The sequence below is a fragment of the Zonotrichia leucophrys genome, chromosome 1A (assembly GCF_028769735.1).
Source record: "Zonotrichia leucophrys gambelii isolate GWCS_2022_RI chromosome 1A, RI_Zleu_2.0, whole genome shotgun sequence".
NCBI lineage: Eukaryota > Metazoa > Chordata > Aves > Passeriformes > Passerellidae > Zonotrichia > Zonotrichia leucophrys.
Window position 1 is genome coordinate 40,958,257 of NC_088170.1, and position 27,735 is coordinate 40,985,991.

The 27,735-nt window shown below is 40.8% G+C and overlaps 1 protein-coding gene across 2 annotated transcripts in view; it reads left to right on the plus strand.

The window, feature by feature from the left end:
- The first annotated feature begins 963 nt into the window (after positions 1 to 963).
- The window catches only part of LARGE1 (LARGE xylosyl- and glucuronyltransferase 1), a 276,230-nt gene continuing 249,458 nt past the window's right edge, over positions 964 to 27,735 (plus strand). Inside the window, exons 1-3 of one of the 2 annotated variants that reach the window (XM_064702500.1) lie at positions 964 to 1,066; positions 2,206 to 2,397; positions 4,190 to 4,276. The gene's annotated coding sequence lies outside the window, so the exon portion shown is untranslated. Of the gene's footprint in view, positions 1,067 to 1,568; positions 2,398 to 4,189; positions 4,277 to 27,735 lie in introns of those variants that run through there. The other variant, XM_064702499.1, reaches the window with a different exon arrangement.

Below are 27,735 nucleotides of genomic sequence, written 5' to 3' on the forward strand. Positions count from 1 at the left end.
GCAGTTGCAATCCTTCCACAGTGCAAGAGAACATTATTACTTTAAGGCTAATCCTTTAGCTTCATATAGGAGAAAGGAGAAAATTAGTCAGTTCAGTACAGCTCATTTCTGGCTTTGATTTGCTCATGAAAATAAGCACATAGACGCCAATCTGTATGCAACCACAGCTATTCTAGAATATCCTTCCTAAAAGAACTAAATTATTTTTACAGATGAGCAGAGTTGGGTTTTTCCCCCCTGCAAAATGTTCTCCTAGTTACCACAGTATGTCAAAATTTTCAGTTAGTAAACTAAACAGCTTTGTGTTATCAGTGGCATATCCAACATCATGATTTACTTCAGTTCATCTGATATCATTCTTGACTAAAGCATCAGGAAAAGGATGCTGCTGGTGGTAGAATAATAAGCTTGATGAACCAATACCTTAATCAAGTCTGCCAAATACTATCTTGCTATGAATAATCTGTTCCAAAGTTCACAATACTTTGGTACAGTATACTGCAAAACATAATTTTTGCCCAATAAAGAAACTTCTGCATGAGTTACAGCATTCAAGCAGCTGATGTAATGAGAGAAATTAGCATTCACGGTATCTTTTTAGAGAACACTAAACTATTCCCTTATCTTTCTATAAGAAAGCAGTTAAATCCTGATTACTAACCCAATTACTCATACTTTTGATTATTTACATTGCTACTCAAAGCACATGTATACTTTGCTTCATCTTCCATTCTAAGAATGGATCAATGCCTTTCTAAAATGGGATTGTATGCACATTTGTTCATTTCTGTTCTCCTTGCATATTCCTACTGGAATTTCAGGCACACTATACATCCATACACACAGCTTATCATACAGTACTCTGAGAATGCTGATGTATTGCAAAAATCCATTTTACACTGCTCATGAAGTACAATTATGAATTAAAAAAACCGCGTTGATGGTTGCTCTATGCTCACGGGGGAAAAAAAAAAGAAATAACAAAAGGTGCGCTTATCACTCGACTCTCAGCAGCTGCCAGCACGAAAGGACACATCACAGGGACACGCTCCTTACAAACACACATGTAAGCCAGAAGCCGTCATATTTATTCATTCCTGACGCGGTACCGGCGCTCGGAGTTGGGTCTTCCAGCGCCGCCGGCGCCCGAGGCGGGGGCCGGGCCGGGCCGGGCCGCTCCGCGCCCTGCCCGCACTTACCCGCGCTGGGCGGCGCTCGGGACCGGCGCTGCGCCCGCGGCCCGGGCTCCCTGTCACGGCGGCGGGGCCCCCTCGGCGCTGCCCAGGTGTAGCGGCCCGGGGTGCCCCGCTGCGCGGGCGGGCGCTGCGCGGCGGCGGCCGCCGCTGCTGGTTGGGCGCTCGGCGCCTGTCGCTGGGCGGCGTGAGAGCGGGCTGGCCCCGCCTCGGCCCGCGCCTCCGCCCGCCCATGCACAGACATGACACAGACACACGGGCGCTGCAGCCGCCGCTGAGCCAGCCCGGGGTAGCGCGGCGGCTGGCGTGCGGCTCCCGGCACCCACCGAGGGCAGCGGCGGCCGCTCCCGGCTCCGCCTCGGCCCGCTGGGCGGGCAGCCGCGGCCCCGGCACCCGCAGGGGGCAGCCTGGCACCGGGCGCCGGAGCGAGCCGGCGGGGGAAGGCTGACAGCGGGGAAGGGGCGGGAGGCGAGGAAGGAAGGAAGGAAGGGGAAGGGGGCAGCCTGGCACTCAGACTCGGGGGCGGTCTCCAGGCACGGGCACGGAGCGAACCCGGTCGGAGCGCGGCACCCAGCGGTCGCTGACTCCGGGCCGGCAGCAATAGCAGCGACCGCGGCGGTTCCGGAGGGAGCCTCTCCGTGCTCGGCTCCGCCGTGCTGGTGACCTTCCTGGAGCTGATCGCCAGGCCGGGGCAGGGCCTCCTCTCCCCGCGGAGAGTGTGCACCAGGCCCCGGGGAGCGGGCAGGAGGCTGGGCCGGAATCCCCCGTTGCCCCCGGGTCCTCCTGGCCGCCGGCGGGGCCTGTGCGCCGCGCGGTTCGCCGCCGGGGAGAGGGCGGGGGAAGGCGAGCGGGACGGACGGACGGACGCGGCCGGGCTGCACCTCGGGACAGCGCGGGGCGGGCAGGCCCCGGAGAGAGCTGAGCTGGGCGGCGGAGGAGGCGGCCACCTCGGCGGCGCATCCCGAGAAGAGTCGGGACCTCGCCACCGCCCTCCTCCTCCTCCCACCGTTAGCGGCTTCTCGTCCCGCGGAGAGTGGAGCTGCCTCTGCCGCCCCAGCTGGGACCCACTGGCTGACATCTCCGGAGCGCCGGGCTGCGGGGACGGAGCCGGAGCTGCCCGCCTGGAGCGCAGGAGGGGGAAAGAGCGCTTGCTTGCGCGGAGCGGCTGGCGCTGAGCGCCCGGCCCGGGAGCCACCCGGGGAAGGTAAGCACCTTCTCGTCGAGTGTCTGCTGCTTTTGGAGGCGAGGGGCGGGGGAGGGCAAGAAACAATCGGTGAGTGTCTCCCTTCCAGCAGCCCGGGGAGGGAGCACCCGAGTCCGGAGGGCCGGGCTGGCATCTTTATGTGCTGGATTTTAATCCCCGTCAGATCCGGAATTTAAGAGATGCTCAGGCGGAGGCGCGCGTGTCGCTTCCCGGCACAAAGGGGCACGTCCCCCCGGGCGAGGGAGGGTTCTCCGCTCCGCTCGCTGGCTCGGCGCCGCACGCCCTCTGCTCCGGCCGGGCTGCGCTCCGGCTCCGGCCCCGCCGAGTGCCGCTGCTCCGCGGCCGGGAGAGCCGGCGCTGGCGGCCGCGCTGGGACGGAGGGAGTCGAGCCGCGGGGCGTGAGCGCTCTGCCCGACCGAACGGGAGCCGGAGTTGGGCTGGGACGCTGAGCCGAGCAGGGTGATTTGCCCATCACCCGCCAGCCTCCCCTGCAAGCCTCCAGCCCGGGAAGCGCTCCTTTGGGAAAGCTTCCGCTATTACCTCCTATCCGAGAAGTGTGTCATTTAGATCATTAATCCCTGCGCACCGGGGGATGGGGGAAAATAGCAACTTGGGGCCCTGTGGAGGTGACGTGAAGTTTGACAATGCCTTATGTAACACTTTTTGGAGAGATTCCTAGTTTTTCTCCTGTGCCCAGTTTTAGCAAGCAAGTGGTTTTTCTTCTTTGTAGAACATCAGACAAGCGATTTTTGTGTTTTCACCTGAGTACGGTGTCTCCTGCTTTGTTCAGCTTAGAACAAGGCTACTGGTACACAGCATATAAAGACTACTTTTTCCCTACATGCATTTTGAAATTGAAATTAGCCAGTGGAGGCATTTGAACAGTTGTTAGGTCTTACCTTTTTCTGTGTGTATTTCACATAGCACTCTTAAAAATACGACTGGAAACATTTTCACAGCACTGACTGTTATGCATGTATTCTGGAATGTATGGATGCCAGGTTGGAAATGGCAATAAATCAAATGTCTTTTAAATATTCTTAGCCTCTTTTTAGACAGTATCAGTGCTGGAAAGGCTGGAAAGACTAGAAAGCACCAGGCTAAACAAAGTTCTGTGTTAAAATCAGACCTGGCAATTGCCAACAGGTCAGCATATTTTAACGGTATCTGCTGGATACAGATTTAATTTTCTGTGTACAAAATATTTTAAAACTTTTTCAGAAGTAGAGGGAAATTTGATGAATGGGTTAAAATGTTGCCTAGTTTCTGTAAGGGGTTATGTCTTCTACCAGGGAAAAACCCCAAAGCAAAAATAGAAAGCTAGCCTCACACACAAAAAGACAGAGTAGTGATTTGCCACATCTCTTCAGACTCCCACTGAGTCGCTAGGGGGACTGGTTTGGATGGGCTTCTTCTCCTCATTCAGTGGTGAAAATGCACAGACTGTTGTGATGATACCTATGAAATGTTCTTTTTTCTGCCCTTGTGGAGCTTCATCGTAATACTGTAAGCTTAGAGGAGAAATCATATATAGAAACTTAGGTGATGAGTTAAGGGCAGGGGTCTTCTAACAAAGTCGTTTTGCTCCCTGCCGCAAAGGAGATAGACAATCAGAGGTTAGTTTACTTACAGGAATAGGACAAATGAAAAAAAAACCCTTACATTGAATGTCTTCACTGTGTTTCAGTATTTTAAAATGGAAAAAAGTGGAAGAGGTATCCCTGTGCTTCTTGAAAACTGGCAATTGCTGGTAGGTATTCCAAGTTTGAAATGTGAAATTCTTACCACTTAGGTGTCCTGTGACGGCCCTTGATCAGAAAGGCTGCAAGTCATGTAAGAGCCGCAGTAGCTGCAGAGTCTCTGATGGATAACTGGATTGGTAGGTTGGTTTTGATTTTTTTTTTTGTCTTTTAATTGCCTGCAGTAGTAGCTGGTGCCTATTTTCCATCCTGTTGATGTTTAATTCTCATGATTTTTGGGTTATGTTGTGTGTGGCATCTTTTGTGTTTGAAGTATGTACCCTCTTCTCAGTTGCTGGTAGGTGAAGCATAGCTTGGAGGTATTTCACCGGCAGTATGGAGCAAGATACTTTTTTTTTAAATGTCTGAAATATACATGACAACTTATTTTCTTTGTTGTTTGGATGACGTGAGAAGACTGTAAGTTTTCTCAGGTCTGAAGAGATATGCACTGGTTTTCTATAAAGGAGCACTGAAAATAGTATTACTTATATCTTGCGTTCTCTGTGCCAGCTACTCAATCTGCAGAAATTCTGGAGTACAGTCCTCAGAAAGCCAGAGTGCAGAGCTGGAATGAATGACTGCATGCCTGTTGGAAACATTAAGATCTGTCAGAGGCTTGATCTGAAATTTCAGTGCGTAGGACTTTAATATTAGTAAAAGTAGTATTGCTTCTGAATTAATTATTTTAGAAAACTGTAAAATTAGGTATCTCCCAAGTGCACTTAACTCACTGAACTGAAGTGTTCTTAAAAACAATGATTTTGAACTCGTGAGACTACTTTCTGCTCAAATGTGTGGCTTTTGTTTTTACCTGGGATAAACAATCAGTTGTTAATAGACCCTTACTGGAATAGTCTCCTCTTTTATCCTTTGTCTGATTATTTTAAAGTTTTTATGTGGCCTTATAAGAGCAATCTTAAAAAACAAACACAGACACAAAACCAACAAAAAACAAGCTCTTGTTTTTTGCCTGATGTTTATAAAGGCTTATAATTGGTAAAATTCATAATCTGACTACAGAGTCTTTGCACTGTATGCTAAACTGTCTCTATATGCAAACTCATATTGATATTGACGGAGGTGTTTATCTAGACCCTGAACAGCAATTAATTTTTTTAAAAATGTGTGTCTGTCCTTTTTCCCTGTCTTGTGTGAAAGCCTATGTTAATGAGCTCTTGTCAGCTTTGAAGACTTTTCATCATCTTTATTAGAATAAATCAACAAAATGTCTGTTTTAATGATATGAGATTTCTAGTGTATCTTCTTCTCCTGTAATGTGTCTGTGCTGATAACATTAAGAGTCATCTCAGAATAGAATATAATGGTCAGTGCAAATTTGCAGTTGGTTATTCTTCATGAGTGTGTCTCCATTCTCTTCCGAGTTGGCTCTGTTGGTTATTTGCCTAATGCTGTGACTAAAGAACTTTCTCAAAAGTAGTTTTGTGTGAGGAAATGTACACACGTGTCCATTGCAGGGAAATGTACACACGTGTCCCTTGCACTGTTTTTGTTCTGTTGTCTGGGTTTGGCTCATCTTCCTTTTGGAAGTGAATGCTAACTTTAGAAAACAGCCATTGTTGATTAATGCTGGCCTTAAAAACAGTCATTGTTCATTATGCCACACTTGGCATAATTTAAGAGCTGGAGAGTCAGAACTACCTCAAGGAAGATATTTTTACTTCTTTTTAGTTTCCTTTTCGTTGAATCACTAATTTTTGTCTTCCTTGTGATACACCTACCTGAAGATAAAGGTTAAGAAATGGGGGTTGTGCCTTGTAGGGATTCATTACTCTTTTGGTGTTGCTTGGTTCAGTATTTGAAGGTCTTGTATTTGTCAGAGCTTGTTCAGTGCATGGCTGTAGAAAGGGAGCAGCAGATAAGAAATTCTATTTTATTTGGAAGTTGGTAGCTCAGAAATCAAGGAGAAAATTGCTAGAAAGGATTATCCTGGCCTTGGCACTGACTTTGAAGAAATCTGCCAAGTCTGGAATCCTTGTTTAAGTGCCATCTGTGTCAGAATTAGAAGCAAACTGTGCAAAATAGTTCCATTACTCATACTAATTTGCAGATCTGACCAGGTCTGATAATGTTTATAGTAGTATCCACATCACCTTTCTCAGCTTTTGCTAATATTTCCACAACATGGAGTTAACTGGGTAGAAGCTACACTTAAAATTATTGAAAAGAGCCCCAGCAATGTCCAGCTTGTACTGTAGCAAAAAGTCAGATCTGATAATGTAACCCTAGTGGTGGAAGAAGTTGGAAATCTCAGCCGGTGCAGGCAGAGTGCAGCCTTCATTCCTAATCCCCACGTAAGATAGGTATGCCTGAGAATAATAAAAAGAAATAGATTCTTTTTTAAGGCTGGAGTTCCCTGTCCTCGTGGCTCTGGTTGCTTGACTAGTGAATGCTAGAAGAGCGGTGCCATCACCACTCTACTCTTCTTGCATGCATTTTTGTGTATTGATGAGTCATTTCTGTTACTCCATGTCTATACCAATTTTTAATCCTCAGGGAATAGTTGCACTAGTTGACCAAGACTGTATGTGCTGGCTGAGAGGCAGCTTGTCAAGGGTCAGATCAAGGAAGAGTGGCTTGATTTTCTGTTTTCCCAGAAATCTGTGAAAATTAGAGAAATCATAGCAATTTCTCATCTGCTGTTGTTGGACCAAACTGCCACTAGCAGTGGTAATACCAGAACCAGAGGTTTCTTAAATAAGGACACCACCCATGTCAGTGTTAACCTGCTTTCACTCAGCTGTGCTGAGAGTTACATGTGTTAAGAAAACATGTGTTAAGGAAAAAAAAAAAATTTAAGCAACCCTCTGCTTCCTTCACAAAAAATGTTCTGCTGCTTAAAACTTCCAGAGAAGTTAAGTTGTTGACATGCATCTCTCAATAGCTCCTCTACAGTTTATCCCAGAATTAAATATTAACATACAGAGTATCAACATTTCATTTCTACCATTAGCTTTTAGATTTTATGTAGTGATAGGCACTTGGCAGCTAAGACTTAAGACTGGGAGAAAACTAGAAATTGTTACTGAGCAATCTTCATTTAAATACAAAGAAGAATGAAGGATTTTGTTTTAGTAGGACACAAGAGAAAGGGGAGAGAAATGAAGGGAAGGAGTTGTAGAGTTTTATTTATTAACTGAAATATGAAACTGCTTACAATTTATAGATAGATTTGGGAATGAATTTAAATTGTTAGCTTGGAGAACTGAGTATTTCTCATTGTGGGATGTCAAGTGTCACTGAATGGTGGAGTGGGGTGAGCAAGAAGAATTGAGAACTAGTCAAGTGAGATTATGTTTTCAGTTGATACTTAGATTTCCCAATCCATCTTCTTCTGGTGAGGTTTCATTGTCTTCCTCTTTCTGATTTCCCTGCTGTGCCCCTGAACCCCTCAGTACTAAATTTTCTTGGTGATTGTTTTCCCTTCTGTCTTCAGTTAATGCTGCTTCTAATCAGTACTGCAAATGGGATTTTATGTTTAAAAATTACTGGACTTCACTGTATGAATCTGCTTAATTCAATATTTTTCATGTCAAAGGTTCTAGAAAAATGTATGCCATTGGATAGAAATAAGAAATGAAACCCTATAATTTTAGCATTATTAAATACCCAAATGTATGATGTTGTTCTTAATAGTATTAGCTTTCATTGTTTTGTTAGCAGAAGGGATGCATGAGGCTTCCTGGTATTTTTATATAAAATGAACTGACATTCACCTTGAGGCTCTTCAAGCATTAGTTAAATTCTGTATTTCTGTAGTCTCATCGATTTTCAGTCCTAAGACTGGTTCAAGAATGTGACTCAGATTTAAAGCTGTAAGTTGTCATTCATGTAAGACAGATTTTCAAAGATAAAATATTGGCTGGCATGCTTGGGAATTCTGAAATGAGATAAAGATGGCTCCTACTGCTTTGAAAAGGTGCAATTGTCTGTATTTTTGGATTCTTCCATATTGAGCATACCCTACAATTAGATGCTTTTTTATCAAAGTAGAGAATTGGAGCATTGAAGTAGGTGAGGTCCCTGTAAAGGTGGACATGTTTTTGTTGCTGTTATTGGAAAGTTATAACTTACATTCTTGATCTTGATCTTCCAGAAGTCTTTAATATCAACTGCATTATGAGAAATCTGTTCCTCTTCAGAGGAACTATTCCAAGTAGTAGAAATCAGTAGATGATGATGTTGTGAACCATTTTTAGTACTAGAAGAGCTGCATGTTGGCCTTAACTTCCACAAAGCAAAAATGATCAGTTTAAGAAATGGTAGAAGCTTTTAGTTGGTGATGTCTTCCTCCTTGAGATTTGTGTTGTGAAGATGGAGGTGCTACAAATGAAGAAAGGAGGGGAAAAAAATCAGTGCTGATAGTGAGTGTATTGGACTATGGGATGTGCTAGTGGCTAAGCCAAACCATTTGGTGATGAGCAGGAACTTTGAGAAAGAAGAAATGTGTATTGGAATAAATTCTCATTGTTACATAGTTGCTCTCAGAACTCAGATGTGTAGAAGGGAGTATAGCCACAGTAGCTTAAATTCCTACCTTTCCTTCCAAATGTTACAGTCTGCCCACCTTTTCCCTTGTTCCCACTATAATGCTACTGCAGCTTAAAGGCTGCTAGACTAAAATAGTAGCTTCTAGCAAATTCTGAGGTCATTCACTCTTACACTGTTCAGGTTAGCCATGTAATCCTTTATTGCTGGAACACTTCCTTTCCACCTGAAGGCCTTGCTTTGGGAATGATTCCTGCACAGCCAAAATCAGGATGCTTTCCAGCTGGTTTGAGAGTGGAGAACCATGCATACTAATGTCTTGCAATGTGGTTATCAGTTTTGGGATTTACATTTCTACTGTTGCTATCTGGAGTCTTGCCCCTTGCTTTTGTGTGCTGTGCTGGGGAAGTTGGACTTAAAATCTCAACTTAGTCATACTGCCAGTTTCCACTACTCTCAGCCTGGCACCTGAGGTATATCCAACTGCATCATATACTAAAAGCATCTGAGGTGCTTTTTAGTAAGCTTAGATCTTGACTTATATTACTGTTGCAATGTGAATTAACTGTGCACAGTTGGTGAATGGGTTGAGAAGAAATATGTTCCTAACATTTATTCTTTATTAAGATGAGCAAAAATAGTAATATTGTGCCACTAGTATGTAAGGAACGGAAACTGACGACAGTATTTTTCATATGCAGAATAACTTTGCCAATTTTCTAGTCTTAGACGTGTTGTGGAAATAAATCAATAGTAGGCTCCTGAATGCTTTACAGAGCTGCTTAGAGTGAGGAAAATGACAGTATAGAAAGATAAACCCATTCTATGACAACAAACTGATGCACTGCGGGTGAAGTGATTTGAGCAAAGTTTTCTTAGTGGTTAATCAAAAAAACAAAGAGCAGAACTCTGGTTTTCTGAAAGAGTCACTGTCCCGTGCCTTAAATATGTGGACTATGTGAATAGTTCTTGTCTTTGGCAAGAACCAGTGCTTAATATAGTTGTGCCTTAGATGGTGAAACCAAGTCCCTAATGATACTTGGCATATAATAATTATGTTGTGTAAATATTCAGAATTTATGTTCATCTTAAAACAAACAAGTGAAAGTTAATTGACAAATGGAAAACAGACAAAATAAATGGATCAAAGTGGAATTTACAAATACTTTTTTTGTTGATATAGAGGCAGTGCTGTGACCAGGGGAAGAAAGGAGTGTGTTTTACATCTCAAAGATGGAAAAGAAGGAAATAGGAAAATGCTTAAAGGTGTAAATTAATATATGTCTTGGTATTTAAAAGTTGTAGGTTATTGTTCTTTAAATATATGGAGTTTGTTTATGGTCAGGTGGTGCTAACAACCTAGAGAGTGTAACTGAAAAAGGCCACTGCCATTTAGAAGAAAAGCTGCCATAAATGAACAGTAAGGAAGCCAGAATTTCCACTGGATTATTGACATATGTTAACTGGACTAAAAATATGGCAGCTTTATTGATTGCATCATTTTATATCCTCTTTGACCCATGATGAGCAGGGGCAGACACAGCATTTGTCTGAACAGAAAGCTAGTGCCGTGTTGCTGGGCACGTTTGTTAAGGGGGCAAGGGTAGGGATAATGAGAGAAACAGCATTGAGGTAAATCCATGTTTGACAGGTGTCTGAAGGTGATAAAATTTGATAGAGAACAATTTTTTCAAACATCCTAAAGCTCTTCAAATTTTTCACGGTGAGTTTCTTCCCTTTCTGTTCTCAGTTATAAAAATGCTGTATTATGCATCAGTAGTAAAGATTTCTGGATCTGAGGTTAGTATCAAGATTTTTTTAATAATTAATTTTACAACATATTTTATTCAATGTGTTTTGAGTTTTGTTCCTCAGTTTAATCTGTTCTGCTATTGGACACTGATATATTAAGAAAGGCCCAAGTTTTGCTTCTGTTAAGATTTTTTATTTTCCTTTTGTCCTTAACTTCATACTTTAAGTTGCTGTATATGAAAATAATATGGTCTGAGAAAAGATCTATTACATTCAAATTGTGAATGCAATACAGAAAGCAGCTGTTTATTAATTTTATTAAAATGCCTAGGGGCTCTGGTTGAGAGAGGGCTCATTGCATGCTGGGTGAAGCACAAGTACTCTGAGTGTACCTGAAGGATACTGTGTGATCAGGAAGGCTGGTGTAAGCCAGCAGCCAAACACTGGTTTGTGGCTGGAAGTTTTCTGTAACAGCAGTGCTTTGAAAGAGTCAGGTAATGGTTGAGGTTGGAAGGGGCTGCTGGAGACCATCTGGCCCATCACCCTTGCTCAAGCAGGGCCACCTAGAGCCAGATGCCTAGGATGAAATCCAGATACTCTTGAGTATTTTCAAGGATCGAGACTCCACAATCTCTCTGGGAAACCTGTGCCAGGGCTCACCTGCACAGTTAAAAAGTGTTTCCTGATGTTCAGAGGGACTCCTGTGTTTCAGTTTGTGCGTATTGCTTCTTTTGCTGTCACTGAACAGGATCACTGAGAAGGATCTGGCTCTGCCCTCCATTCAGATACTTATTCTTGACATTCCTCACTAGTTTTAGCTCCAGGTGGGCTTTCCTGACTGCATTTCTGCATGCTTAGACAGTGTCTCTGTACTCCTTTCAGTCTGCCTCTTCCTGCTTCGTCATTTTGTATGCTTTCTTTTTGTGTTTGAGTTTTGCCAGGATCTCCTTTTCCATCTCTATAGGCCTCCTGCCATTTTTGTGTGACTCTCTGCTCTTTGGGATGAATGTTTCTTGAGTTTGGATCCTTGGGTATCAAGCAGCTTTCTCTGATCCGTCTTTCCTTCCAGGGCCCTGTTCCGTGGGCTATTTTCAAGCAGGTCCCCAGAGAGACCAAAGTCTGCTATCCTGAATGCCAGGACTGTGATCTTGGTTTTTTGCCCTTCTCCCTCCTATTGGTGTTGTGAATGCCACCAGGGTCACTGCAGCTTAAGGCTGCCTGTGACCTTCATGTCTCTGAGGAGCCCTTCCTTTTTAGTAAGTAAGAGGTCCAGCACCGTGTGTCTCGTTGGCTCCTCTGCCATCACGTGGGTCAGGAATCTGTCAGTGCTCTCCAGGAATGCTCTAGATGCTTGCTTATCCCTGGATAAGCATCTAGTGTTGTCCTTCCTGCAGATACCAGAGTGGTTGAAGTCCTCCCCCATGAGGACAGGGCCTGTGATTGTGAGGTTGCTGCTCCCTGTCTGTAGAGGGCCTTATCCACTTGATTTCCTGGCCAGGTGCCCTGTAGGAGATGCTCTCTCGCTACAGTGTCACCCATACTGGTCTGCTCTCTAATCCGTGCCTCTAAGCTCTCACTTAGCTCATCATCCATGCCCAGACTAAGCCCCATGCATTCTGATGCCTCTCTCAGGAGAGGTGTCTCCACCTCCAGGTCCTTCTGACACGCCCTTCCCAATAAGCTTGTATCCCTCCTTTGCAGCACTCTACTCATGCAAGCTATTGCAATGTGTCTCCGTTCATCCCAGCAAAATTGTGATCATGAAACTGCATGTAAATCTTGAATTCCTTGTGTTTACAATATTGATGTTTATTCATGCAAAAAATAAATTCCACAATGGAGGGAAGCAATTCAACTGAAAGCACTGTTTTTGCCAGTATAACTGTGACTAGTGTGGCAGCTTCTGCTAGCCAAGTGACATCAATCAGCAGTCACTCTTCACACCATCAACCAACATAGCTGGAGTGACAGAAATTCCTAACACAAGAAAGCATTCCTGCCCAAAAGTGCTTAGAAAATACAGCGGAGTATACTGAAGTGTTTGAAAACTGGTAGTTTGTACTTTCCCCTTTTTCAGATTTCTTGGACTGTACTTTTAATCTCAGTAATTGTTGTTTCAGTAATGCATGCTTATTTGTTGGTGGCTTAGTTTGTTAAAATGCCTTTGGAAAAAATACAGTTTGTATTCCTGTATTGAGATCTACTGAAAGCAGCAACATGGGATGATTCTGAAAAAAATCACTTTAGTTCTAGGATGCAACTGATTTTCTCTGTTAGACTGCATTTTTTTACACTGATACGGTATTTTAAGTATATTTTTATATTCAGTTTGAAAGTGCTAAAATAAAATACTAGAGTAGTATTTAATACCATTTTTGTGTTATCTAAACAAAAAACCTTTAACAGGATTGAGAAAGATCCCACTGCACCTGCCATGTGATGGTAATTTATGAAGATGAAATGCATCTAACATGGCAGGAACTGAGTCATTCATCACAGATAGAAAGAAATGTAAGTCTCCTTGTACTTTTTGTGTCTTTACCTATATTCACCATGCATATCTGAGTTTGTGATACAATTGTACTGATCACCACAAACTCGTTCCATTTGGTCTGTTTTGAGTCAGGTACTGAGATTTTTTTAGGACTTGGTGTCTTTGATTAATCAGAACAAAGTGGTATTTCTGGTGGAGTTTTAGTGGATTGAGCGCTGATTTTGCAGCAGGTCAGCGATAAAAATATTAAGACAGAAACATCTTCAGGATCTGTTTGTCATTCTAGTGAGAAATGGCTCTAATTGTTCTAATTTTCTCAGATCCATTTTCAAATCCTCATTACTTCTACCCAAGGAGATTGCTACATGATACCCTAGGATGTTTTCAGTTAGATAGTCCTGTCAAATGCTAACCTGGAGCCAATTTCCATGCTTTTTCTGCTGACTGGACCTTTCATCTGAGTTGGCTGAGGTAACCCAGTGCAAATTCCCACTAGTAATCAAGCCTGCTGAACTGGGCTGAACAGTGGGAGGACGTGAAACCTGTGCCTCTTGCTCTTAGCTAGCTTCTGTTCCTTTATCAGTATCAAGTTCGAGCTCTAAATTGTTCAAAGCCCTCCTCAACACCTGAGTGGGAATGTTTCTGCCAGGTTCACAGGGCTTCAGGCTGTACCCTTAATGAGCTGGACATTAAATACTGAAGTGAAAAACTTGGCCATTCTTGCCTTACTTTTTCTATGATCTGTCTCACTCAAATCAGTGCTGCTGATGGAGGGAGTGAGGTACTAACCAATGCAGATGAGGACCTGTCTGAGTCCTGGTGTTTGGGATTAACTGGCTGTCCATCAACTCCAGTGTTTTCTGTGGGGGAATACTGGCATGCATGCAGTGATGCTTGGGATTGCATGGAGTTCTCTGAAGAGATCCCAACAGTGATCTACATTAGTAGTGTGTGACACACCAAATTAATACGAATGTAGCAGATGATGCTTTGTGATGAATCTTTTTGCATAAGTCTTTCCTATTAGAGGCTAAAGAGCTACACAGTACCCTATAAAAAGAGAATGGAATTCAGAGCATGCACTGAGCAAAACTTTAACAAATGACGTCTTTGTATCTATCATCTTGACTCTACTGGACAGGTGTGCCTTTGGAAAGGCAGTAATGGGAACTGCAGAGGAAAAACACAGTTCTTAATAAGATTGTAAAAGCTTTTTTCATGGTGGTGTAGAATAAAAAAAGGTGTTGCGGGTTTAATTTGAGAAAAGCAACAGGAATTTCAGTGGAAGAAGTATTCAAATTGAAATTAAGCCAGGTCTGCCAGAATCTCTCAATATTCAGTAAAATAATACATCCTTGTTCTAGTAGTGCAGAATGTGTTTCAATGCATCACTATGATGGAAATGGAATCACAGTTTACAAAATTAACATATCAGCCATCCATCCATTTTGCTACCAACTTCTGCATCCTCTGTTCTTGCTGCCTTTGGCTGAAACAATGGTGCTTTTATATCTTGGTATGTTAATAATTGCAAAGTGTTTTAGGAAGCTGAAATGCACAAGAAAGGTGCTAAGTATTCTTAGTTTCATTTATAACTAATTTTCCTTCGAGGTGTTCTTGTCATGGCTTATACTTTGTGTGAAAACTGGAGAGGATGCAGTGATTCTAAAAATTTTGGACTTATGGAGAGCAGAGCTTTTGCTCTAACACTGTGGCTCAGGAGGATCTTTTTGATGCAGGCAAAGATCTGTATTGTAGAAGCTGCTTTGCTAAGGGCTGTCATAGGAGTGTATCTGAGATTGTTTGTTTTATCAGAATGCAAAATGGGCTGTGCTTGATGCATTAAATTAATCTCTTTAAGCATCGCTGGATGTCCAAGGTGCTGTTTTGCTTAGTGGGGTTTTTTCTTTTCTCTCCCTGCATATCTGTAGCTAACAGGTAGACTGAAGTTTTGGTTTTGTGTGTATTTATTTCTTTAAAAAACAGAACATTCAAATAAAATAGAGATTTTCTAACCAGACTTGGAACAGTTACTGTAAAATTTGTTGCCATTGTGAGACTACATATGAGAGGAAGAAATTCTACAGAAATCGAATTAGAATGCTGACATGTCTAACTGCCTGTCCCATGTTTATATATTAAACTGAAAAGTAGTGAATGCTCCGGGTCTTTTAGGAATATCTTCCTTTGAGGTGAAGATAAGTATGGAGTGTTACATAGTCAAAATTCTCATCTGTAAGGTCATTAACTCCAATGAAATTATTTAGAATGAATGGTGATCTGCAGGCAATTTTCAAGTTGTTCTCAATTGGCTAGGAAATGCAGACTCATCTATGTTATTTTTATTTACATGTGCATCTAAAACATTCAGGAATTGACAAACTGAAATGAATGATTTTAAACAAAGTGTAAACTGATACAGGTCTTATTTCTGTAAATACAGCTTAAAAATTTTTATTAGTTGTATTGCAAATCCATGGAGGCTTGCTCTAGCTATGTAGAAATGTAACAGCATGATGTCTGTCAATTTAAATTTTGGAGCAGGACTTGAATACATGGTCTTCAAAAGTTGCAATAACTGTGCTCTTTGAGTATTATCATTACCTCTTAAATTTTGCCTTCAGTAGTTGTCTTTATTCAAGTGTGTCTTGGTTTAGAAATGGTGTTCCCCAATGAAGTTCTCACTGAAACACTCCAAACCACACACTGCTTGCTGACTTTGCCTTTTCTTGTCCCCATCTGACGGGCTGGGGAGGACAATGGGAGGCACAAAAGAGGTTGAGATGTGAACGATTTATTGGAAACAGCAATGACTGGAAATGAACAGTAACAATCCTAATGATGGAGTGTCCAAAGAAGAGGTGAATGTACCCAGCTGTTCCCTCTGCCATGCTGTGGTTCCCTGGGAAGGACCCTTTGCTCCATCCCCAGAAGATGACCTGAGGTGATGCAGAGTAACCTCCAGTCCCAGTCATGCCACTCCTGGCTATTGCAAAAATTAACCCTGTCCTGGCTGAAATCAGGACAGAGTGCATATTTATTTACCAAAGGAGGTGATGGAATATTTCACAGGACAACTTCAAGGCTTAGATGGAGTTATATCTCCATGTGTTTTATGGGGAATTTCATGTTTTAAGAAGCATATTGCCTCCTGTACAAATGTGAAATTGTGTTGTAAATGAAATCTCTTAATTACTGCTTAGCTTTGCTATTTTACTTTAGTCAGCAACTGCCTTGCTGAAAAGTACCATAATTTTGAAGCAGGAATTTAGGAGTGAAGATTTCCAACCAATTTCTTTCTTCCTCATCGTTACAAGACTAGTGGCTTAGTAGTCAGGAAGAAGAGCATTCTGGTTTTGTAAATAGTATTCAAGTTTTCCCGTATTAGTAGATTAGAACAGCATGCTTGTATTTCTTCTTCACCTCCTAACTGGCACTCTCACTTCTGATTTTGCTTCTAGTTTTTGTACCCCAGCTTTCACTATACTGCCTCATGTTTTTACTGATCAGGTTTTGATCCACATTTTGGATCACATGTGTTTATGTGGCTGTAGGAAAGACGGCTTGCCTTGAGACGAAGTTTTCACTTTCTTACTGGGGAAAAAAAAAAAAGAGGTTGATGGTAATATAAGTGTTTGGGATGTTTTTATTTATGTGTTCTGAAAAGTATTCTTAAAAATTGAGCAGTGTATGTGTCTGTAGTGATGTCTGTAATTTTAACGAGGTGAGGTGGTATGATGACCTGTATAAGGTTTGTACGCTACTTGATGAAATCTTTTGTCTGCTTAGGGTTGCGCAGACCATTGATTTCTCATTGTATCTGGAGTTCCAGGTTAAAATCTGAATTTGTGTGCTGTATAATTCCAGCATATTTTTAAAGTCTTCATTTTGACTCAGACGGTTAGAAGTTTACACAGTGTGTGTAATGAATATTCTAAATGTGTCAATGACAGTGGTGGTCTTGTTTGAGAGGTGATTGATTACTCCTTTGCTGCATCCCCAAATGTGTGGTGGCTGCTGATTGCTGTACTTGCCTGTTTAGTCTACAGATATATATTTCCCTGGTTTAGCCACTTGTTTTCCTTACCTTTGGATTTTGTGAGCATCTCTTAAACAAGCGTAGTTTCTTCATTAGATGTTTGCACCATGGTGAGCACAAGAGCCGTGGGTCTTTGGTGGTGCCTGGCAACCACAGTCTGTGGTGCTGAGCATGGTGCTCTGTAATTGAAGCATACACAGTTGGACAAGACTGGCAGAGCTCATTAAAAGCACACCACTAAATCAAGTTTACTGAGTGTACCTTTAAATCTTACTCTAGACTCTTATCTGAACCTGTGAGAGTGTTTTTTCTGTTTGCCATTCATAACTATAGGGGACTCTAGCCTTCAGATAGCAGTGGTCGTAACAGCTACAATATGGAAACAGAGATGAAGGTACTAAAAGCAAAGAGGGACAATGCAAAAACCAGCCTGTAATCCTCTGGGAAAATGGCCTTAAGTCACATATCCCTGTGATTTATGTACTTGCTTTATTTGTTATCTTGGACAGAAAGCTTTGTCACTGAAGGGATTTGATAATAGCCTGTTCACAATGATTGTAGTCTCTTGAATTCATGTAATAAACCAAATAATTTTGGACCACTTAGGGGTTTAGTCATCCTTGCTGTATGCATTTCACCTTTGATTTCACTTTCAATAGCTTAGATCAAGCTAGATAAGGACTTTCTGCTCACTTAGCTCTGTTCCATGGTGGTACTACATAGAAATGTCTTCCATTTTGTGCTTTGATGTATGGGGACTTTAGTAAGATACTCATGTGCTGTACTAGCAGTATGTGTTATGTGTAGTTGGCATATGTGAATATAAGTTGGTAAAATTTGCAACTTTGTGTATTTTAACAAATATTGCAACCTTTAAAGGCCTATATTAAGATAAGCAATCAAAAGCAGAAAGGAAAGTAAAGAAATTTCTCTTTCTTTTTTTCAACTTTACTGCAGCTGCAGTTTTACAGTAGTAAATGATGCATTAGCAGAAACTATAGGGGATGGAAATGAGTTTCAGATCTTAGACACCCAGCTTATTCCGAGAGATGTACACTCAAGTAGCTGAGGAAAATGTATGTGGAAGGAAGGTTACATGCTGGAGCAGGGAATCACGAGATTGTAGTGCTGTTTTTGAGGGAGGAAATCTGTCTGAGAGGAATTTTTCTAGGAAGGAGTTTATTCTGGAAAGAAGTACAAATGACACTTTTACCTTGCTTTTTCTCTGACTGTGCATCTTCTCACTACATTAAAACATTGCCTTTGTTTTTAATCCATAACCTTGTGATGAAAAAGGTTGTTCTAGTGTTAGTCTTTTATGTCCTCTAAACTGAGTTGGCTTCCCTGCCGTGACTTCAATAATGCATCATTTCCAAGTTCAGAGGACTTCATGTGTTTAGGGTGAATTTGTGACTTGCTGTTAGATGGTTAAAAGGAAAATAGCTGTAATGGGTTGGATGCAAAGCTGCTTCCCCAGCTTCTCTCCCATCCCACCCACTACCATGCAGAAGCATCTGTCTCTCATCTCCTCTTTGCCTTGTGCTATGTGCAAGTGCATTTTGACAAAGATTTTATGAGCAGAAATATTTGAAAAACCTCTGAGACAAACTAGCAGTGGTGAGAAAGGCAAGCACTTCTGCCGTACTAGATAGCTGCTTGTGCAATAGAGGGTGATGCTATGGCAAATAAAAATATTTCTGTAGTAAATGTTACTACAGCAAATGAACCTGTCTTCTCTAGCTCAACTGAAATACAGCATCTCTCTTCTTCTAACTGTTACAACTTAAAAAACAATGCAGGAAATTTGGCTGATATTCCCTCATATAAGTTAGAAGATGCTTTTCTTTTTCTGTCATTTCATGAATGTGTTCTGTCTTTTGAACTATTTGAATGCCAATGTAAAGGAGGATGTTTTCCAGCTGAGGATTATAACTGTGTTGTGCTTTCTTTTTAAAATGGCATACTTTTTATATTTGCACATGGAAATGATGACTGAAATACTTTCTGTATCCTGAAGAAAGACTGATGGTGGGCAGACATTCATAGTAATTTTAGGAGTTGTTTTCTGTAAGTGCAGGATGCATGTATTGCTTTATTATTTGGAACATGTGTGTCTCGGTGCTTTCAGCTTGGGAGCATAAAGGTGTGTAAACCCCTACTTTTACTTTTTTATGTGAACTTGCTGCAGTGATTTTAATTGTTACTTGCTGATAGGAGGAGGATTTTTAGATAACACACCTGGAAAGAATGAAATAGTATGTTCTCAAAACACCCCCAAATCTTTTGCTAGTAATGCTACAGAGAATGGCAGCAGTGTCAAACCAAATACTTGTTCCTCACTGTGTGTCTCTTTGCACTGATATGCCAGAAGTTTGTTACCACTCTATTTGTATTTGGAACCAGCTCTTTGCTTGCTTGTACTGTTGCACCTTGAGTTGGAAAGAGGTATTATGTAAATTCAATCACACTTAAAAGCAATCCAGCAAAAGAAAATCAGAGCAATAAAACTCATCCTTTTTTAGCTACCTGAGATATTTATTTTTTGTGAGTACTTTGTCAGTTCCTTGTGGAGGTACTTTCTGTGTGGGAATGCCCTATTCAGTGTGTTCTAATCACTCACAATGGGCAGTAGGGCTTCTGGCCACAGAACTCCAGTGGTATCAAAAGTAGTCCAAATAGACTAAAGCCCAAATATTTATGTATCTGGCTAGGAAGTGTCACTTTCAGATTCAAAGGACTTGATTTCAAACTCCCTGTAATTGAATAAAATACCTCTGCCTTGCTTCACTGACAGGCTTATGAGATTCTTTAGGGTAGAGATGATTTCTGTAAGAGGAAACCTTATCATTGTGCCAAAGCCTGGGGAGAACATTTTGTGGACTTCTCCAAGCTGCTTTAGTAGTAGTTTGGCTTAACTGACTTCATGCTTCTATGTTAAAAAAAAGGAAGAAAGTTGTATAAAGGTTTGGCCATAGACAGGTGATTTCACTCTGATTGTTTGACGAGAAGAGATAGGTAGGCTTCCTAATTTATTTAGGATTTTTATTCTTTACATATGCACTTACTGTTGTGTTGCTGTAAGATGCTTTTTTGCTTTTATTAATGTATTTTGATACAGGGTTTGTATTCAATTTTATTTCAATTTGATCCAGTTCTGGTTTTCTGCTCCTTCAGTTGTAATATTGACACTGATTGTTGTCCAGGATCTATTTCCCTGTATATTGTCCAATTTGAAAACAACAGCATGACAATAAATTGTGTAATGTTTTGTTTTCCCCCTAGGGGTAGTTTCAGAGATTAGCAGGACCATGAAATAGTAGGGGAAAGCATCTGGAAGGTAAGACTTTCCAGATGGATATCCTGTTGAGATATAATAGAGGACATGCTTGGTATTTTTGTTTTGTTTCACTGTTTAGGAGTGTAGGGTGTTCTGCATTTCTTAGTGCTTTCATTTTTCATGTTTTTCTTTTTTCTGTTTTTTTTTTTTTTTTGGGGGGGGGGGGGGGTGTTTTCCATAATGAGATGTTTGCTAATGTCAAAAACATCAATCTGATTATCTGGCCTGATGATTCAGGCTGTAGAATTCCAACAGCTATTCCCCATTACAAGAATTTTGGAGTCCATAAATAAAGGTTTAAGCTAAATCTAATGCTGAGTTTTTCATCTTTTAAGATTTTGAGTCAAAGAAGGTCTCACATTTTAAGGTTTGATCACTGATGGTTTTGTCTTGGGTTATCAGTTGTGTTTCCTGTTTTTTCCCCAGGAGTTTCTGTAGGAAAGCCAATTGAGCAGTATTGGCTAGAAGCACAGACCATTCAGAAAACAGTGCACAAATGCCAGACTGACCTAGAGAAAATGCTAAAAGGCCATTAATCTAATAACAAACTATGGAAGCTCAAAAGACTGGAGGGACAGCTGTACCTGTTCTGAGGTTAGTGGTAGCAAATACTGAATGGCACAACTGTCATGATTTTTTGAAGAAGCTTAAGAATATGGCAGCACATTTTATTAGTAGCTCTTGGAATAAAATAGGTCAGTTGGAATAAGAAAAGACTTCACATTTCTCAACAAAACAAAAGGTAACTATATCCAGCAGATATTGGGAGAATGGGAGCTAGCTAAAGTTTCAAATTAACTTCTCTAGCAAGATTAAATGCTGTACGGAACATGAAATTCCTCTTTCCCACCACCCTTCTAAAATTCCTTTTTGCTTTCTCGCTGGCCCAAGACTTAGTATTACCAGTAAAAGAACATTATCATCCCACATGATGACTTAAAATTGAAGAAAAAGCACAGTTAATGTTTCAGTAAGAGTTCTTAAAATCCATTTATTGAGATTTAAATGAACCTGTCCTGTCTAGAAAGAAGCAAATTCTTTTTCCCTGTAAGGCTTACCCTTTATTCTCTAATCCAAGAATTAGCCTGATATGTTTTTGAAAAAAGTAAAAATCAATAACTGAACTTGGACATTCTGCTCCCTTTATAACCACATAGTCTACTGTTGCTCTCCTGCATTAGAGCATTAAGTTGCAGCACAGGTCCTTTTCTGGTTACAATAGAAAATCCTTTATAATTTGAGTTTTCCTCAAAAAAACTTCCTTTATAATGCGAGTTTTCTCAGGTGCTTTGTGATAATTGGTCACTTTGTATGGATTTTTAGTATGGTTGCCTGAGTAATCTTTATAAGAGCATGAGAGAAATGAGAGGAGGACAAGAGAAAGGAAGGCTACAAGACTGGCTAAATCCCAAAGCAACTCAGATTTAAATGTTCTGTTATTGGGGTAGGCATCTGACTAGGGCCATTCTCAGCTGATACCTGGGGAGAGTGTGATCAGCTTTCAGCCATCCCTGAAATTCACTGTGGAAGCAGAGGTCACGGTCAGTATCAGGTTCAGAAGATCAGTACTATTCTCTGTTACCCTCAAGAGGTTTATTAGTGGGCAAAACTTCACTAAGGCACATTTGTGTGGAATTCCCTTCAGCTCCACATCAACTACTTCTTAGCACTGTTAAAAAATTCAGAGTGGATTAAAAACCACACTAGTTCCTCCCTGAGCTTTTCATTCAAAGGTCTGTTATGGAAATCTTTTGCCCTTCTGTCCTGGGAGCACACTCGTGACTTTTGGTTGTATTTGTGAGATGGTTTTCCTAGGAATGACAGTGGATCTCTAATGGAGAATTTTTTCTTCAAAATTGATCTCTTTCTGCTCTAAACAATTGCACTGTTCATGTTCTAAAAATTTGTGTTTAGTTTCATCTGCATGTGAAAAATACTGAGCTGGTTTATGTTTCGTGTTTAAAACTTCAGAGGGCTGATGAAGAATTAAGTTTGTTTCATAGATGGAGGTAACTCTTGGACCAAGCCAGAATTACTCTTTGACATGTATTTTGTGCTCATATGTTGTGTGCTAGAGCCATTCCATTTATTACCTCTGTTGCAAGAGATGGTTCACTAACTTACAGAACAAGGATTGCTTTGCATCTTTCCATTACATTTACAAACACAAATAGGGAGCAGGGTAGATTAGTTACTTGTCCTTAAAAGCTTCACATTAAAAGAAGCTGAGAACCTCAGTGGCTGCAAAAACTGAATTTTTTTTTTGTCCTTCTTTTCACCTCATAGAGGCCTAAAAATATTTACCTAGTCCAGACTTGGAAATTCAAGAACAGACTGCTGCATTAGCATGTTTGGCCATGTTTTGCTTTCTTTTGCCAAGAATTGTTTTTGTATCTATTAATTGGAGCTGTCACTGTCCATGCCAAAGTAACAGCAATTTTTACATGCAGAACCAGCATAACAATTGGTAATTAGCCACAAGTTCAGCAGCCCACTCCCTGGTGTATTGGTAAAGGTTCGCAACTAAAGTACTGCCTTCATCTCATGGATTCTGTTTGTTTCTAGTTGATATTAGAAGCCAGGGATAGTTCATGACAGTAGTTCCCTTGTGAGCGAGAGCTAGAACCAAGTTAATAAGCACCATAGTTTAAAGAAGGGTGGTCTGTTGGGGTGACACTGGCCTGGACACCAAGTGTGTAAATATTCCTTATGTTCCTACATGGGAGCATGTAAAGGATTCTTGTAAAGCACAAAAGAAAGGGTATGTTTAGTTAACGGTGCATTTTTCAACTACTGATAATAAAAGTTTCATAAAGTGGATAGCTGTGCTGTCAAATTTCAGGCTGTAAATTTTATGATCCTGCTTGAATGACTGAGGTATTGTCCTCTTGAATAAACTGTCCTTACTAATTTACACAAAATACCGGGACTACTGCAGGGGAAAAAGCAAGAGTTTGAAGATATATTTTCATGCCCAGTGGAGGACAAAATGAAGTGATATTGTCTTCCTACTCTTCAGATTATATTATTTTGAAATCATGGCCAGACTGCCTTTATGATGATTTCAGGCTCTTTAAAACCCGAGATCCCTCTATCGAGTCTGGTGTCAGTGCACATCAAGAAAGTGGTAGATAACAGCACTGTTAGATGTGCTTGACCACTGCTGGCATACAAGTAGAGGATTGTAAAAGAAATACTAACATTTTATGAGTTTAATATGAGTGGTAATGTGTGTGTGCAAAAGCGCTATCTGGACCAAGCAAAGCAGTTAAAAGCATGGAAACAATGAATTTCCCTGTGTGCTGTTGTCTTGAGATTGGCTTTGGATGCTCTTGCTGATTTCATCAGAAAATAAAATTCTTTTCCTTTTAGAGACATTTAAGTTTTCTTTGTTTTCTTGATCTTTGTAATCAATCCAGCTGTTTGTGAACTCTTGACTATCCATAGTATGCAAGCCAGAAGTCTGGTGGACAGGGCCTTGCTTTGTTGAACATCTTCCTTTTGTACATTTTGTTTGTGTCACTCAAGATGTTTAACTAATCTTCGGACTCTTTGTAGTTTCAGTCACTGTCATATGTGGCCATTCTTGAGGGTGACGCATCTGTGTAAAGTCCTCAAGAGCCTTTCTAGAATTTTGTGCCTTTTTCTTGTGTTGGTTGGGGAAAATTTTTTTTTTTTTGGACTTTTTGGCTCTTGAGTATGTTACTGTACATTTGCAATCCCTTTTTTGGTCTTCTTGTCAGGTGTTCTAAATGTTGTGGTTCCTAATGGCGTGGCATAAAGGCAAAATCAGTGCTGTCTCCTTCAGATGGCTAGTGCACAGCAGATACCCATGAATGTATATTTTATTCCTGCTGGGACCTGGAGGAAGCAGCAGAGGTGGGTTTGGGGAACTCTGAGACACTCCCTTGCAATTGGGCTGTGAACTGACAGTAGGCAGGAAAATGCTGTGTTCTGCCAAGCTGGAATAGAGATTTGGAAGAAATTGTTTCCATTTTCTGACCAAATTACAATTAATTATGGTAATTTTGCCTGGAAGTGGCTGATGCTGGGATCAATGTGAGGTGGCCATGTTCTCATCTGAGAGAAAAAAGCTGTTTCCTTGTAGGCTGGAGGTTGTAGAAAAGGTTTCTGATGGCATGTGTGTTTGACTTGTATTTCTTTAGAAATTTTACCTTTCCAGAACATGGTACCCATTGCTGTAGAAAGTAAGGGTTTTTTGCCAAATGTTTTTATACTTTGCAGTAGTTTCAGCATATTCTTTCTCAAAATTTTTGTAGTTTATTCCTTTGGAAATGCAGGCACAGATGATGGAGAAATAAACCTATAGCAATTATTCTTTCTTTTAGGCATTGCAAGAAAAAGCCCTGGTTGGGCCATGGGGCTAAAAGCAGCTCCAGGATCTCTACCCCCTTGCATTTCATGTTATGTTACTTACCCACCTGCATGTTGAACAAGAAAGTGTGTGCTCCTCAGCTTGTTTCTCTCCAGATTTCCACACAGGGGACACTACTTCAGAAATAATCTGGGTCAATGTTATGGACACCTGAGATCCCAGGTTTGTGGCTGACAGTCTGTGCCAGAAATGTGCTCTACTGCTAAAAACTGCTGTTGAAAAAACCAACCAATGTCAAACTATGTCAGAGGAAAAATCAGTTAAATGAAAGAGGGTAATCAGTGTTGAAATTTCTTGGATGTTATTCTGTCTTTTTTCAGGGGTTTTTAAAATTAACATGTACTGAAATTTATACAAAATTGAGAAAAAAAGGACATTACCCCTGGAGTGTTTATGCTGAGTTTAGAATGGTTAAGTTCTCTTCTTTTTTTTTTTAATATTTTGGTGCCACTAAAAGAAGAATAATGGAACAATAAACATTGGTATTTGGGAATGCAGTAGCAATAGAGGTACTGCATCTTAACTGTTGAACTGTCAAGTTGCTCAGAGATGTGTCACATTAAAAAATGTGAAAGACTGAAAAATCAAAACCAAAGCACTTTAAGACATGTCAGAATTAAAGTTGCCTGTGTGCCTGCTGGTTAAACATGTTGTGCAGGCATTTCCTGGAGGAGATTGTAAGCAGGTATTTTACCTTACAATATGATTTGACTTGACATCTTGGAACTTTAATGAGCATATTATTCTGAAGAACATTTTGACCCAATCAATTTCTGTGGTACTTCACAGTCAGAAATTAAATTTTCTATTTTACAGGCTGAAATATTTTGTTTGGGGCGTTTGGGTGGGCGTGACTCTAATCCATGTTTTTTTCCTATAGCACCTGAAAGGTTGACATGTTGATTGAGCTCACAGGTTGGACTGGATTGTGTGAGAAGTGGTCATACAAACACTTGTTACCCAGTGATTTAGGACAGAAAACGTGTAAAGCTCCATCAGCAGCGATGAAATTATACAAGTGATCTCCTTATGCCAGATTTAAAATTGCAAAGCATGGTGTAAAAATGTGAAAAAACTCAGAGGGTGGGGAGACAGGTAGCGTTGAAAACCCCTCAGATTTGGGATTTTAGCAGAGCTAGAAATGAATGGAAACAGGACCTTGTGTTAATGGTTGTGTTTGTTTTCCAACCTGAGTTACCATGTGTGCTCTCTAATATTGGATAAGCAAACCTTTATTGCTGTCTTTTCCAGAAAAAAAGTTATTATATTTGTTACACTTTCTCCTTTTTCATACAGTTTTCAAAACGGTTTAAATACAGAATTGGAATACAGGCTGGTCCTGACTAGTCACTCCAGACTCATGCCTCTTTGTGGGCCTGTTATAATAGGAGAAGTTCTCATTCTGCTTGTTATCCTGAGCCACTTAAATGAAATGTAATTGGGCAGAATATATTACTAACACTGGGAAGAGCTGAGTAACACCATCATGGTAATTTGTACATACAATTTTCTTCTATGAGAGATACATAAACCATGTTCCCTACTAGATTGAAGTGGTGGAATTTTTGGGGATAGTGGTGATGTGTCAGTGGCAAGAGCAGTAGTAGAAGTGGTAAAATGAAAGGCAAGAAGTTCTTTAAGAAGGGCTGAGGTTTGTCATTGTCTTGATTTATAGGCCTGCAGTGAAGAGCTGAGCTGTTCTGCAGTATTCAATGCACTGTAACATTTTGAGTTCTGCTGGAGGAGGCATGGTTAGCAGTGGAGTGCATTTAGAGAGAAAAAGTTGAGTTCCACTTGGTCCCTGTATTCATACCTTACAAAAATATGAATGTAAATGCTTTCAAGTTCCACCTTCAAAATCATTTTTCCATGTAAAATATTGTCTAGAATTTTTGTGGGGGCAGAAGTCTGGGATGATATCTATTACTCTAGAGATATGTTTGAAGATTTTGTTCATAATTGAAGACTACAAAGCTGAAGTGCACAGCTTGGAAAAAGTAGGCCCTGCAGATATACAAGAACTCCAGTTCTTTGGGGTCTGTATACCAGGGGTTTCTGTCAGCTGTGCCAGGATCTTAAGTGTATGATACCAAAAAGTGGACTTTGCCAGCATTTGTACTTTTCCCATTCATAAGAATCAGTAGGCATCATGCCATCTTTACTTTTTTTTCCTGGGCAGTCTTAACTGGAATTATTTGCAGCTTTTGACAGCATTTCTCGTAATAAGAGAAAGCACCAAAAGGTTTTAACTTTACTTCCTGGAGCAGGGAGGAGTGCTCCTTTCATCTCCAGCAGGCTGGTAAGGAATTAGTGTCATCATTCCTGCCAGTTTTCCCATTTACTGGTGGGTGATAACTTTGTTTAGTGAATAATGAACACTAAGTTGTGGGTTTTTTACTGCCCCTAACTCTCTCAGTGGACAGCTGCCAGCTTCATCTATCCTTAAAGTACGCCAAGAGAATATGTAAGCTTTAAAATGAGCCTCTATATAAGTGCTGGAAAAGAAGCTTTTTTCCTTAAAATAAGAAGTACAAAAGTGCATAGAGTTGTAAAAAAAAGTGCTGATAATAAACTTATTTTAGAGGATGACAAAATTCTTACTGTCTGAAACCCAAATACTGCCACACTGACAATATGAAATTTAGTCTGACTTGACTGAGTTTCATTATCTATCTCTTCTTCAGAGACGAGCAGAAAACAAGAAATGGATTTCTAAGGTACTTAAAGTCCTCTTAATTTGCCTTATGTTAATAAATTTCTTTGGAACAGAACCTCATCATTTTAGTTAGAGAGACATGTCAGTAGTAATGCTGATTCTTTTAAGTCCTTATGACTTACTGAATATAAACAGAGCAATGCTGTTTGTAAAAAAAAAAAAAACAAAAAAACAAAACAAAGACAAAAGAGAGAGAGAAAGAACCTATATACCACAGTTTTGTATTGTATTTCAATATACTTACTGTGGCTCACATTTCTACTGTCCTTCCTGAAAGCTGGATTTCATGGTGTGGGGGACATATGTAGCCTTTATTATCTCAAAGATTCAGTGCAATGTCTTAACCAATGGTGGAA